The following is a 15,499-nucleotide window of genomic DNA, read 5'->3' on the forward strand; positions in this document are numbered from 1 at the left end:
GTGCCTGGTGTGGGGGCGGCATCGCCGCCCTTCGGCTCCGCCTGGCCCGAGCCCGGCCCCGGACCCGAGGCAGGGTCCAGTCCCGACCCCGGCCCCGGCCCCGGCTCCTCCCGGGGCCCGCGGAGGACACACGCGGCGCGGCCGCTCCCGCCGCCTCCGCTGCGGATTCCCCGGCCCGAGCTCCACCGCTCGGCAGCGCGGCCTCCGGCCCCGAGCCGCCGAGGCCCGGGGCGGGTGGGGATGCCGGGCCCGGGGCGGGTGAGGGGTGCTCGGGGGCCGTTGCTGGCCCCGGGCCGAGCGCTGACCGCCGCGTCCCGTCCGCAGGGAAGGCGCAGGAGGCCCTGCAGGAGCGGTACCGGCTGGGTTCGCTGCTGGGGCGCGGCGGCTTCGGCAGCGTCTTCGCGGCCACGCGGATCTCGGACGGCGCCCCGGTGAGCGGCGGGGCCTGCGGCGGGCGGAGGCGGAGGGGATGGAGGAGGAGGATGGGTCGGGGCGCAGCGGGACGGGCGGCGAGCTGAGCCCGCTGCTCTCCCTCGCTCGCAGGTGGCCATCAAACGCGTGCCGTGGGATCGCATCCGGCACTGGGGCGAGCTGGTGAGTGAGCGGGGCCAGCGGCTACAGCCGGGCCGTGCCGGGCAGCGAGGAGCCGGGGCCCGGCACGGTGGGAGCCGCCGTGAGCCCTGCGGGGAGAGCGGGCGTGGGGTGAGCGGGGCGTGCAGAGCATCCCGGGCTGGCTGAGGGCTTCCCCAGGCCTGGCACGGCCTCGGCCCCACTAACAGCATCGTGCTCCTCACGCAGCCCGACGGCACCAGCGCACCCCTGGAGATCGTGCTGCTGGCCAAGGTGTCCCGTGGCTGTGGTGGTGTCATTCAGCTCCTGGAGTGGCTTGAGCTCCCCGACAGCTTCCTGCTGGTGCTGGAGCGTCCGGGGCGGTGCCAGGAGCTCTCGGGTTTCCTGGCGGAGCGAGGGTTCCTGCCAGAGGAGGAGGCGCGGGAGCTGTTCCGCCAGGTGCTGGAGGCCGTGCGGCACTGCACCAGCTGCGGGGTCCTGCACCGGGACATCAAGCCCGAGAACATCCTGCTCGACCTGGCCAGCGGGCAGCTGAAACTGATCGACTTTGGCTGTGGCGCCTTCCTCCAAGACACAGCCTACACCCAGTTTGCAGGTGAGCCCTCGCAGGGGGTGCTCCTGAGCATCTCGTGGCGCAGCCTGGGTGCAGCACTGGGGCCTCCCCCTATTGCAGCCGGGATGTGATTGATGCTAGAGCCGACTTGATTTGGGTGGGGGTGTGAGGGAGGCCAGCTCCCAGCCCTGCTGACAGCCTTCAGCACCCACTGTGGCCTGGGCTGGGGCTGGAGCTGGGGCAGCCAGCCTGACACAAACCCCCATGGGGGTAGCAGAGAGGGAGGCCTGACCGCGTGCCCCGGATGGTTTGGTGTGCAGGCGAGGAAGGGCTGGACTGCTCCACTCCCCTTGTTTGCCTTGGCTTATTAAGATTTTTGGGGGCCATGCAGGTGGGGAGGAGTGTGGGTTTTCTCCACTACTGGGTGGAGTTTTCCTTTGTGTGTCATGGTTGGGCCTTCCTAGGGTTTCTTCTGCCCTCTTCCAGGACCAGTGGCTTCCTTTCCAGCCTCGAGTTTGTGCACAAGACCCAAGTGCTAGCGAGAGGGCAGCGCTCACCCCGTGTGCCTCTGGGGCAGCCCCCACATGCCCAGGGATGCTGGGGCCAGGCTCTGGGAGCAGCAGCATCCCCTGCTGAGCTGTGTCTGTGTTCCACAGGAACCCTGTCCTACAGCCCACCAGAGTGGATCCAGCACCAGCGCTACCACGGCGAGGCAGCCACGATCTGGTCCCTGGGCCTCCTGCTGTGCCACCTGGTCATGGGGAAGCACCCGTTCAGGAGGGGCCAGGAGATCATCCGGGGGCGGATCTTGTTCCCACGATGGCTCTCTCAAGGTGGATCCTCATCTCTGGGCACGGGGGCAATACCAGTGCTGGGAGTCAGCAGCGGGCTCATGGGCATCCCACTCTGGCAGCTGCTGAGGAGGTGGCACATGTCCTGCTCTCCTGCTCTCCTCCAAACAGAGTATCCATGGGGAAGTTTAGGCCCAGCTCTGGGCACACCCAGCATGACCTGGGCATGGGAACAGGGGGGCAACTTCTCCAACTGACTGGTGATTTTTGGTTTCTCTCCCCAGCGTGCCAAGATGTCATTAAGAGGTGTTTGTCCATGCAACCCTCGGACAGGCCATCCTTAGAAGATCTTTTCTGTCACCCTTGGGTGAAGGATGTTTCCCTGCCCTAGAAGAATGAAGAGATCCACGTGCACAGTTGGATCCAGGGGCCTGGCAGGTACCAGCTCCATGCATCTCTTGACAATCAGTGGCAAAGCAAACCAGGCTGGTTTTGTCCTGCCTGTAGCTCTGAGCAGGGGTCAGCAGAAGGGAACACGCAGCTCTTGGGCTGGAGCTGAGCTGCAGACCTGATGTGGCAAGCACTGGTGGCCACCATCCCCCTGGTTTTGTTTGTCCTGTTCATGGATGGCTGGGGCCCTGGGCAGAGCCCTGAGAGCCTGGTCTGGCCCCAGGGCAGGAGAAGGAGCCCCTGGAGAAGCTGTTCCAGATGGGGCTGCAGCTGGAGACACCAAGAAAACCTCAAGGATGACAATCTCTTCCCAGCCTGGCCAGCTGAAGATGATGGACTTGGATTCTGGTATCTTCTTCAAAGCCAGGCTCCAGGCCCAATTTGCAGGTGAGTCCACAGACAGAGGGATGCTCTCTGATCTGGGCATGGCACAGCCTGGCCGGGCACCAAAGGTTCCCCCTTTGCTGGGGCAGATGCAACTCATTCTTCAGTCGGCTGCCCAGCTGCATTTTGGCTCTGGGCAGCTGCTGAGGGCTGGATGTGCCGTGGCTGGCTGCAGGCTGGGCACGTCCTGCCCTCCTGCTCTGCTGCCAAAGGCAGCAGGGATGGGCAGCTCTGGGCACAGCTCTGGCCACAGCCAGCATGGCCTGGGCACCGCAGGCCTTGGCACAAGGGCACAGGAGCCCTCAGCTGACGGGCGGTTTCTGCTTTCTCTCCTTGCAGCCCGGCTCTGTGGGTGCTGAGGCTGCTCTGGGCTCTGCCAGGGCTCTGCTGGGCTCAGCCCTGGGCCCAGCTGGGCTGGCTCTGCCCTCACATTGATCTGACAGCTTTGCATCAGACGAGCCTGTTGCGAGCACAGCGCCTGAGCTTTCTGCTTTGGCAGGTGAGTGAGACTCTGCTGCAGGCCCAGAGATTGCAGCTGGGGACACACATCCAACTGGCAAGGACCCAAACTCTCCACAGTCCCAACTGAATGCCTGGATCTGTACAGGGTGTTTTGTCTGTCCCATTCTTCCTTCTTGATTGGCTGGAATTGTGCAATTGCACTTTCTTCCTACTCTAGAAGTGCCATGAGTGGGCCAAAGCTGGCGAGTGGGCCGTGCTCCTGAGGCAGTACAGTCTGGAGCTGGTGGATGGAGAATTGCCCTTCTGCACTGCCAAACCAGAGCAAAAAGCTGTCAGTGGGACTTTGTGTCTCTAAGAAATCCCTGACAGTTTCAAAGGGAATGTGCAGCTCGTTTCCAGGCTGAGAAGGAAGGTCATCTTCTAAAGGATTTGGGGTTTGACAGAGCTTCCATTCCCAGTCCTGCTTGGAGCTGGAAGGGCACTAAGCAATTTCCTCTTGCTTTGACTACAATTTCAAATACCAGTGTTGGAAACAAAGCCCAAAATCTTTTAAGAGGCTTTTGAGGTCACAAAGATGGATCCATGTCATCAGCACATTTACAATGGAAATAACTGAGTTCTCTTTTCCAAAAGATCATTTACCTCTTAATGCAAAGAATGTAACTTTGCCTTTATGTTTTGTTTTTTTCACTATGTTATTATGTTATGTTTTTGCACTAACACTTGGATTTTATTCTTATCTTTTACAATTTACCTATTTTTTAGCTTTTTCCTTTTTCTCCTTTCAGAAGAAAACATGTCCTATCAAAGGAATGTCCTTAGCTCTGGGTTCCCGTGTGGAGCAGCTCCCTTCCTGCTGGCTGAGCTGCTCAGGCAGAGCCCGGCAGCTCCTGGCCCTGCAGGGCTGAGGCTTTTCCCCGTTGCTGGGCACAGACTGATGGAGCAGCACTGCTGAACTCGGGCACACAGAGGGACCAGCAGCAGCTGCCTTTGGCCACCTGAGGCTCCAGGGCCCAAACTCTGAGCAGCCAGGGCTGGAAGAGACTGGCAGGATCTGATCCCTGACTCTGGGCCAGGGCTGCACAAATGACCCCCCAGCAGCAGCAGCAGCACATGGAGCTGACTTTGAGCACAGCCCCTGCCCCTCTTCCCTCCCATGTGCAGTGGTGTCACAGCAGCCTGAGGCACCTGGGAGCCTCCAGTGCCAGCAGGGACTGGAGATGGCAGCCCTGGGCTCCTGGAGGCTGTGCAGGGAGCAGAGCTGGGCACTCCCTGTCCATGGGGAGCTTCCAGATGGAAAAGGCTGCTGTGCCCAGGCAGCTCCAAGGGCACAGAAAGGAGGCTCTGGAGCACTGGATCTGTGCCAGTGCCACAGTCCTGGGCAGCAGCCAGCGAGCCCTGGGGGAACAGAGGGCACAGCAAGAGGGACAGAACCAGGCAAGGGCAGAGACTGGAGAGAGCCAGGCCTGGGAGCAGGGACAGCTGCTCCATTGCACTCTTGGAGAAAGCTCTTGGCTGGTTCAAAGCGCTGAAAGGTGTGAAGGGCAGAGAGGAGGCCACAGCAAACAATGCTCCTGCTTGCACAGCCTCCCCTGTCCGTGTCCCAGAAGGAATTGCATGGACTGTGTTCTTCTCTCCGAGTCGTCTCGTTCAGCATGAGCAGCTCAGCACCAGGAGCTGAAGGAGCTGAAGCCTCAGGTCCCAGGAGCTGGGCAAGAGGGAACTTTTGGAGCAAAGTAATGCTGCTAAAATAGCCCCAGCTGAATGCAGTGGATAGAATCATGGAATCACAGAATCCTTTCTGTTGGAAAAGCCCTCTGAGCTCACCCAGTGCAGCTGCTCACCCATCAGTGCCAAGCCCAGCACTAAACCACGTCCCTGAAGTGCCAAGGCCTGGACAGCAGCCCTGAGTGAGGCCTGGACAGCAGGCCCTGAGCCAAAGGTGGCCTCTGGATGAGCCTTCCAAGCAAAGGTTATCTTTGTATCTGCTCCCTAATGAGATATGCATGGTCATTAGCCCTGTGATAGATGTAGCCACTCATTAGTGAAACATGTATTGACCTTTGTGTATTTAGAAGCCAGACAAGGCCATGAAATCTGACATCTGGCCTTGTTTGGGGCTCTATGGTCAAAGTCACCTCCCTCGGTTCCTCCTTGAGCCCTGGCCAGGCTTTTGGAGGGACCCAAGAGGAGGATGAAAGCAGATGTAGCCACACTAGCAGTGCTGTCAGTTTGTTCATTCAGCACTGTCAGAGCTGGGCCCTCTCCCAGTGGGGTTGGAGCCTCACCTGGGGCTGGAGGTACCTGCAGAAATTCCCAGTGCCCAGGAGTGGCTCTGCAGCCCTTGGCTGTGACAGCTTCCCCAGCTGCTGTGTGGGTCTGGGGGATGGTAAAGGCTGAGGGTAAATGCTGCTGGATCTTTGTTAATCACTGCAGGCAATCTTTGGTGGGGATGGTTGGGTGCATTACTGAGCTGCTCCTTTGGTGATTCTTTGCTGCTCTGAACTGCAGGAAATGACACTGATTCCTTCAGTTGTTATCTGTGTCTTTGGTGCTGACCCTGCCCACTGGTAAAACAAAACTGGCACAGTCTGGCCAGATGCCAACAAAATGTCGCTTGTTCAATGTAAATGTGAGGAATCAGTCCCATCAGAAATTCCCAGCTGGGAAGCCCTTCCCTTGAGTTCCCTGGCTCTGGAGTGGGCTGAGGTCGGAGCCCTGTGTGAGCAGTGGGGCAGTCAGGTAAAAGAAGCTGCACCCCTGGATGGCTTCAAATGCATCCAAAAATTGCACAAGGAAAAGGAAAAGACCTTGTGGGTTTGGGCAGACAAAGATGAATTTGTTGAGAGTACATAGGAAACAGCACCTTCAGAAGGAACAATTATTGTTGGAATGCTCCCACACTGAGCAACAGAAGAAGGTTTTAATCTTGACCTGATATTCATTTGTACAAGTGAAATATTGATGCAATAAATATCTATATACATATTTATAGTATAATAAGACATACATATAATATATCTATATATACATATATATATAATTCATATATATATTAATATATTCACATATATAAGTGGGTATATATGTGTATACACATATGTGTAAAAGAATATGTATATATTGTTTATATTGTTTAACACATCCTGCCAGACCAGATCTCCCTGTTTGCCCCAAGGGCCCCTTTGGAACATGCTCTGATCCACAGGGCTCTGTGTGAAGGCTGCTGTGACACTGAGGGACTTGCACAGGAATTCCATTCAGGAGCCTGGGTGCCCCTCAGGGACTGGGACCCGGCCCCTTCCAGCCAGAGGGGAAAGGGCCTCCCAAGCCTTGTTAGCCACAGACAGCATGGTAAAGCTGAACAGCAAAGGGCCTGGGGGCATTATTCTGGAATTAAAAAGGTGCCAGCTCCATGGACAACGGAATTCTTGTTCCTAATTTGAATGAGATTGAGAAAAAAGGATGAAGAACGGTGTCACTAAAGTACTACTGGTGTCTGTAAGGTGTACCTTAATAGTCAGCCAGAATCTTTGTCTGCCACAAACACCTCTAGTGTTTCACCAAGGCATTGGTCATCAAAATGTAACGATGAGTTATGGTGGATTGCTGATCTTCCTTTGTAATTCTTTGCTAATGATGATGTGCTTTGCTGAGTTTATCCTTTTGTAATTCTTGGCAGGTGTGCATGATATAAATGACACAATTCCTTCAGTTGGTGTCTGTGTCTTTGGCAGTGACCCTGCCCACTGGTGAAACAGGGCCCCCTCTTGCCTATGTGTTCCCTGGGAAGGCAAAAGCCCTCCCTCCAAAATTCCCCCCTTCCTCCCTGTTCCCCCCATCACACCCTGAGCACGATGTGCTCTGGTCTTGGGTATGCCCGGGCTCAGTTGGGGTCCCCTGTCCTGGCTGTGTCCCCTGCCCAGCTCCCCCGCAGCCCCAGCCCCTCCCCAGCGTGGCTGACGAGGGGCAGGACAGGCCTTGGCTGTGCTGCAGCTCAGCAAGAACAAAACCATCTCTGCGTGCTCAGCCCTGTGCTCAGCACCCGGCCCAGCAGTGTCTCAGTGCCAGGGGCTGTGCCCTCAGTCCCTGCCAGGGGTTTCCATGGCAACTGCCAGGCCAGGTGACCCAGGTGTCCCCCCCAGTGCCGGTTGTCATGGAAGCAGTGCCCAGCCCTGCCCCTTTCTGTCTGGCTGACCTGGCCTTTGGCCCTGGCAGTGACGTTGGCTGCTGGTTCCTGGTGCCTGAGCGGCCAGCGCGACGCAGGGCAGGTGGCCATGGCACAGCCCCCAGCAAGGGATCCCCTCTGGCTCTGGGCACTGACACCAGCCCTGAGCAAGGGGCAGCTTTCCATGGCCACAAACCACCACAAGGGCTTGGGGCATTGGTTGCCATGGCACTAAACCAAGGACCGGGTCCCTGTGGCCATTGCCATGGCACCTGGTGGCACCAACGAGTGTCACTGCAATTGTACCTGGAACAGCCCAGGCACCACTTTGTCCTGAGGGTTGCCATGGCAGCTGAGGACACCAACAGCCACTGCTCTGCAAGGGTCATGGGGGAGATGGGAAGGAACAGCAGAGCAGGGGCTGATCCATCCCCAGTGCACTTCACAGCCCAGAGCAGCGTCCCAGAGCGCCCTCATGGAGCTGCCAACAACATCCCCCCTCTGCAGCCCTGGCCTCTCCCCCAGCTCACACAGGTGCCCCATCTATGCAGGCACAGACACGGCAGCACTGCCTCAGCAGCCCCTGTTTGCATTGCACACAGCAGGGGGAGCACCCCCATGTTGTTGGTGTGGGGACATGGACATGAGGGAGCACAAATGTCATCAGCCCCTGGGGCCAGCAAGGGCTGGGGGGCACCAGGGAAACCACTCAGCTTTGTCCTGGCCTCTGCACTCAGCCAGAAAGTTTGTTCCCATCATCTGGGAGTTTCCTGTGCCACTGCAGACGCTGTTGCTCAGAGGCAGAGCTGCCTGGCAGCCACCCCCAAACTGCCCTGAGCATTTCCTTGGCTTCACCTTTGCTTTCTTTCCTCTTCCTGAAACAAATGTCTTCCCATTGCCCACCCCTGTCCCCTCCCCTGCAAACAGCCCATCCCTGTTTGCCATTTCCTCTCTGGCAACTCCCCATTGCAGTTCCTGACTTGGCCCCATGGGAACGTCCCTTGGGGAGCAGGACCATCCTACAAGTGCTGCAGGAATTGTCTGCAGTCTCCTGCAGTGCCTCCTGCTGCTCTGTGTCTGGCTGTGGGGCTCCCTGTTCTGGGCAGTGAGGAGGAGCTGTAGAGGCTCTGCAGGACTGACAGGATGGGCTTTGGGGCTGGCAGGAGAAGCTGAGGGACCTGGGCTGCTGGAGCTGCTGAAGAGGATGCCCAGGGCTCATCGTGCAACTGCTCCAAGGGTGGTTCCAGAGAACCCCAGAATCAGCAAGGGTGGAACAGGCCATGGAGATCATCAAGTCCAAACTGTGCCCTGACAGCACCTTGTCTCCCTTGAGCCTCCTCTTCTCCAGGATAAACAACCCCAGCTCCCCCAGCCACTCCTCAAAGCTCTTGTGCTCCAGATCCCTCCCCAGCCTTGTTGCCCATCTCTTGACACACTCCAGCCCCTCCATGTTCTTACTAAATTGGGAGCCCAGAACTAGACACAGCCCTCGAGGTGCTGCCCAAGCATTGCTGAGTATAGGGGAAAAATCCCTGCCCTGCTCCTGCTGGCAACACCATTCCTGATCCATAGGAGTGGCAGGGGTTGCATGAGGGGAATGGTGGGGAGGGTTGGGAAACAAGTGTTACTGATTGCCAGCCATGAAGGATTTTGATTTTCCTATTTGTTCAGGCTGCATTACAAGGTGCAGGGGATCAATATCAATTGGACGTTGCTGATACCAATCTGTAAACCAGAAAAGAAAACAGGACAAAACTATTTTCTCTGCATTAATTTCAATACAGTATATTCACGTTGAATACACTTCTGAAATATATCTAATTAACCACATGTTATGTTTGCCCAATTATCTCATCATTAAAAAGAACCAAACAATATTAAAAGTAGTAACAATTTAAATGAAATAATTAAAAAAATAAATACAAATCAGGGATAATTTGTTTCAAATAATAGTGCATAAGCAAAAACAACCGCGGGGTACGGAGTGCAGGGTTCAATGACCCTTGCCATTTCACGTACAAGCTTGCCAAGTGAAAGTCACCCCTTATATGCCGTGTGTCAATGCCATCTCCTCCTATTTTTGGTTTGTCACTTATCTGTCTCTGCCTTCATTACCACCTTTACCACGCATGCGCCACCACTGGGTTTGGTGGTCGCACAAGTCTTTGGTGGTCGTCATTGATGAAGGCCCTGTAGTCTTCTTCGTTGTCCTTTAATTCACCTTTGGGTTACACATGCGCACCAAGCCAGTACAATGTAAGCCAAGACTAACATATCACTGCATCTACATATCAAAGCAATAAGTCCTTCATAATTAGCATTTTCTTGGACCCAACCAGGTTCTTAGTCATTTTTAGAAACTGTATCTCCAGCTTCTTTCCTGTAGTCCTTGAGAACATCTGCTGGGAAGAGGGGGTGGGTGGAGCCCCTCCTTTCCATCTCTTCTTTGGCATTACAACTTTTAACTATTAACTGTTTTATTATTCTCAAATATTAATTGCTGTATCAATATTGATTACTGTTTCAATTTTTTATCAGCACGAATCATACCTATTTATCACACACAGAAGAATTTAAAACTTCTATTATTATCAGGGGCTGGGTTTTTTTGGATGTTTTTGCACTATTGTTTATGTGCCTTTTTCATTGAATTCCTGAACTGAAGAGCTCAAGAAAGAACAGATCTCTGGAGTAATAAAATTCATCAGCAACGTCCAAGTAGCTGAGGATCCATCCCCATGGGAGCAGCAATTAACAGAAACGGGCACAGCTTTGTGGCTGCCCCAGCTTTGGCATGGGCCCTGGGCCTGGAGCAGGAGCAGGAGCAGCTCTTTAGGGCCCCATGGCCGGGGCTCTTGTGCTGCCCTGGGCAGATGGGATGGCAGCAGGGGCTGCAGAGCTCTCAGCACCTCAGCCCAATGGGGAGCAGGGCAGCCAGGGAGCCTCCTTTGACCTTGGCCAAGCACCTTCCCCCATGGCTGGGGCTGAGTCCTGTGGCAGCTGCAGCTGCTGCTGTGCCCTTGCCAGGGGCTGAGGCCGTGGGACAATGCCCAGATCAGCCTGGCCTGAGCAGAGCTGTGGGGCCAGAGCCGGCTGGGCTGGGCTGGGGAGAGGCCCTTGGTGCTGCCCAGAGCTCAGGGCAGCTGGCAGAGCTTGCAGGGAGCTGGGCTGTGCTCAGAGAGCCTGGCCCAGAAACCATCAGTGTCCATCTCAGCCTGGCTGAGCGTGCAGGGGCAGGACTCAGGCCAGGCCTTGTGGGGCAGGGCCAGTGCCTGTGCAAGGCATTGCAAACAGGCAAGTGGCCCAGAGAGGAGGCTGCTCTGTTCCCTTGGTGGCATGGACAGAGCAGGGAGGGGGCCCAGAACATTTGTCAGCGCCAGCCTCTGTGCCCAGCTCTAGGCAGCCCTGTCTGCTGAGGCCATCTTTGGCCTGGGCTGAGTTTGGCTGTGGCCCAGGTCTGTCCTGCAGGGCTCAGGGCCTGTTCCCGGCCATGGCCAGCCCTGGCTGCCTCTCTGCCGGCCCAGAGGCCGGCAGAGCCCGGGGCAGGCCTGTCTGTGCAGCCCCACAGGTGCCACGGGCTCTGCAGGAGCTGGCAGAGGCTGCCCAGCAGGGAGGCCATGGGGCACAGAGCCCCAAGGCTGCTGTGGGCACCACGGCACAGGGGCCGTTCCCAGCCGCAATGCTCCTGGCCTGGGCTGGGCCTGCACAGGGGGCTGGGCCACCATGGCTGGGCCAGCACAGGGCCACAAAGGGGCCACGCAGCCGCTGCCAGGGCTGACAGCAAGGCCAGGCACACACAAGCAATTGCTGAGCATGGCCTGCGCTGGCCAGGCCTGACTGTGCCAAAGGCAGAGCTCAGCTGCCCTTGGGGGCTACAGCAACAGTCCAGAGCCCAAAGAGCCACCATGGCTGTGCTGGAGACCAGGGCTGCAGGAGGGAAATGCAGGGCTGCTGCAGGATGGGGAGGGCATTGAATTCCAGCACACACCTCAGCTCTCTGATGATCCCGGCACCATGCTGGGCCCTGTTTCAGACTGGAGCAGAGCAGATGTTGATGGGACAGGAGCCCTGCAGGGCTGTCAGGGACCTGCAGCTTGCAAGGCGCTCTGCTCTCCCTCAGGTGCTCTCGGAGAGATCCAATCCCAGCTGGGCACCTCAGGGCACAAGTGGCACTGCCTGTTAAAGGGCACACAACTGATATATGCCTGGATAGGGGCACAGGTTTTAATACCAGTTAATTTCATAATATACAAGCGAAACTTTATTGTCTGGGTCATTTGAAAACTTTTGAGAAATGGCAATGTTTTCCCACCAGTAACAGGAATTTCCTGGATCTACTGGATTCTTCTTCTGATGGCAAGAGAAGAAATACTCATCTTTCCCTCTGCCTTTGCCACCAACATTCAGTCTAATATTTAATGACCCTCTCCCTTCAGGTGTTTCCAGCTCTCCTGTTGAAATGACCATGTCTAAGAACATCTGTTCATTTAGAGCAGCTGCATCTATGTCCTTTCCATTGCTCCCAGATTTTCTCATCCAGATGCTCTCTGGTCATTCAAGTGCCTCTCAACTGACTGATTTCATGCTTTGAACATCAGGGAGTTGTCAAATCTTTCTGAAGTTCTAATAAATATCACATTAGACAGCATCCTAATGGTGTTTATATCTATCACAGTATTACCATTTCTTATATCTTTGTCCAAAACTCTTGTATACGACAATCCCTGGGGAATGGTGGACATGTCAGATGCAGCTGTGACATCTCAGAGAGCCGTGGAAAGAGCTGTGATAGTTATTAAACTGTTCAAATGTTCAACTTGTGTTTGTTGGCAAGAAACCTTTCTGTGCCTCTGAGTGTCACCTGGCCCTGGCCCCAAAGGACACAAACCTGATGAGTTGTGGTTCCCACTTAAGGAGCTGCACTTGGACCTTGGCTCTGCACAGGAGAGCTCTTCATCCCCTTTCTCTCTTTTCCTCCCTCTGGGCATGGAGGGATCTCCTGACTTCAATGTGTGACTCGTGGGTGCAAAGAGCAAATCTGGGCAGAATCAGGGCAGGGAGGGTTTTGGGGGGACATCAGGATCTGTGCTGGACACAGAAGGTGGTTTCCATTGCTCTGAGGCTTTCTGCTGTGGAAAGCAGATTTAATATCCAGCAGAGGAATGACTTTTGCATTTGACAAAGCTGTGCCTTCCCCTGGCTTTGATGGCTGGCAATAAATGAACATCACTCTGTGTCTCAGGCGGCTCCTTCTCCAAGGAAAGCAGATGGGAGTTGGAGCCAAGGAGCTGAAAGCTGCAGGTGCAGCCTGGGCTGGAGGGAGCTCAGATTTGCACAAGGCTGCTCTGAGTGCCAGGGCTTGGATGGGGGAAATGGTGGGGTGGGGGTAGGGACAGAGTCTGATTGATTGTCAGCCATGAAGGGTCTTGATTTTCATATCTACTCAAACACCATGAGGATGTACTTGGATTCAGTGACAATTGGAGATTTCACATATCAATGTATTAACAGTGAAAAAAACCTAAACAGGACGTAAAAAATTTATTCTCACTGTCTTTTTAAATATAATGCATACACTTTTTATATACTACTGAGATCTGTTGAATTAACCTCAAAAGAATTGAAAATTAAAATCAAATTGTTCCCAGAGGCTTGTCTTGTTCAAGTGTTGTGAATGGTAATGAGCCCTGGGACACTGAATTCCTGCACTGAAGAGCTGAAGGCTGAACAAGCTTCTGGAGCAGGAAAATTCAGCAGTAGCCTCCAAGTTGCTGAGGATGTCAGCAGCCCCCACTGAGGCCATCCCTGCCCAGAGACCGTGGGGGAATGGGCAGGCAAGGAGAGCGTCCCTGGGGCTGGGGCAGCACAACTCAGAGGCAGCAGTGGCTCCAGCTGGGAAATGGAGTGTGGAATGTGGCTGGGAAAGCCCTGCCTGGGCTGGGCCAAGCAGGACACACAAGCCTGACCCCCATTCCACAAACAACTCTCTCAATGAGATATTTAAAAAGAATTACAGATGTTTGTGTTCTCTGAATTGGACACACTGGAGAAGTACCAAGAAGAGAATCTCAGGAGTTCAAAACAACAAAACAGACTTTACTGGCAACTTTAGAAAATTAGAGAAACTTGGCAAATAGTTCAATATAGCATTCAATCAATCAAGAAAACATTTTGCATTAACTTGGCCCATTCAACTTGACAAAGTCTAAGCCTGTTTAATGGAATGTTAATCAAAATTTGCAAGAGCAGGGAATTAGAAGAAGACACAGAAAGAGAGAAAGAAACAAAAAAATTAGAGAAGCACACACACAGCTACTATACCCTGGAGTTCAGCTATGTTCTGATGGAAATTCCAAGAGGAGGTAGGGTCAAAATGTGTGCTTGCCTTGTGGTCAGCCTTCTATACCCCTTCGTCTTCCTGGGCCCTTCCCCCAGGTAGGCCTTGGGCTCATTTGGTCCCTCAGGAGCTGGGCTGGGGGCTGCAGAGGTGGCTGAGGAGCATTGCCTGTGCTGTGCCAGGGACTGGCAGCCACTGATGGGCTGGGATAGAGGCTCTGGGGGGATTGGGGTTACAGGGCAGGGCAGGGCTGGGGTTCCAGGGCATGGCAAGGCTGGACCTGCCCCTTCCTCCCCCACACATGAAATGTTTTGAGTCAACAATCTCCCCCAGTCTGTCACAACCGGGAATGTTGGAGGTAGAACCCCAGTTCTGGCCAGGGGCACCTGGCTGAGAAGGACAGCTCTTTTCCATAGGAAGGAAAGCACAGACCCCAGTGTTTGGAAGGCAGGTGAGAGCCTCACTAGGCCAAGACCAGTCAGACTCTCCAGTAATGGCAGATTTTGTCTGGGATCAGTATTTGGATATAGGGAATTTTGGAGGTGGAACCCCAATCTCAGCCATGGGTTCCTGGAGAAGCAGGACAGTTCTTTCCCATAGGAAGGAAAGCATGGAGCCTTCCCAGGGGTTTTCGGGATAGAAGAGAGGTGATTCTTGTGAAACCATTGCCAGCCAGACATGTCCTGGCAATATTCCTTTTGGAACAATCCCTGGATATAAGGAAGTTTGGAGGTAAAATCCCAATTCTGGCCATGGGTGCCTGGAGGAGAAGACAAGTTCTTTTCCATAGAAGGGAAAGTATGGAGCCCCAGTGTTTCAATAGCAGAAGAGGCCCTCAAAATGCCAAGGTCAGCTGGATCAGTCAGGTGGCCCCTGGGAGGCCAAACCAGGCAGACCTGCTCCGTGTTCCCTTGGTATTGTGGGGCCTCACAGTGTCACAATGGTGCCTTGGATCCATGATGCCCCACAGTGCCATAAAGGTGACTTGTTTCTACGGTGTCCCACAGTGTCACAGTGGGCCCCATGTTCCAGAAGGCCCTTCAGTGTCACAATGGTCCCAACGGTTCCATGAGCCTTGCGTGTCACAATGGTCTCCATGGTTCCCCACTCCCCACAGTGTCACATAACTCCTATATTCCATGTGCCCTGCAATGTCACAATGGACCTTTAGACCCTGGGGATTTGCAGTGTCACAAAAGTCTCCTTTGGCGCCACAGTGTCACAATGGACCGTTGATGACAGAAGTCCCCTCTGTGTTACCCTGGATCTTTGGTTCCATGCTGCCCTGGAGTGTCACAATGAACCCTTGGAACCATGAGGTTGTGAAGTGCCTTATTGGTCTCTCCATGGTTCCATGAGGCCTTGCAATGTCACAATGGACCTTTGGCTCCGTGGGGTCTCACAGTGTCAATAAGGTTGTGGGGAACCCTTTGGTTCCATGACACTCCAAAGCGTCACAATGGTCTCCATCATTCCATGAGGCCTCACGGTGCCACAAAGGACCCTTGGTTTGATGGGGCCTCTCAGTGTCACAATGATCCCTACATTCCATGGAGCCCCACAGCGTCAGTACTGTCCCCTTGGCTCAATAAGGCCCAGCAATGTCACAGTGCTCTCCATGATTACATGAGGCCCCACAGTGTCACAATGGTCCCTTGGTCTCACAATGCCCCATAGTGTCACAATGGTCACTTGGTCCCACAGGGCCCACAGTGTCACAATGGTCCCTTGGTTCCATGGCCCTGTGCTGCTGAGTTCATCCCTCCCCTTCTCAGGCCACCCTG

The 15,499-nt window shown here is 54.9% G+C and overlaps 1 pseudogene; it reads left to right on the top strand.

Moving 5' to 3' along the window:
- LOC141729574 (serine/threonine-protein kinase pim-1-like) overlaps positions 1–15,499 on the top strand; it is a 47,321-nt pseudogene that overhangs the window by 4,182 nt on the left and 27,640 nt on the right.

This window comes from Zonotrichia albicollis, chromosome 7, assembly GCF_047830755.1.
Source record: "Zonotrichia albicollis isolate bZonAlb1 chromosome 7, bZonAlb1.hap1, whole genome shotgun sequence".
Taxonomy (NCBI): Eukaryota; Metazoa; Chordata; class Aves; order Passeriformes; family Passerellidae; genus Zonotrichia; species Zonotrichia albicollis.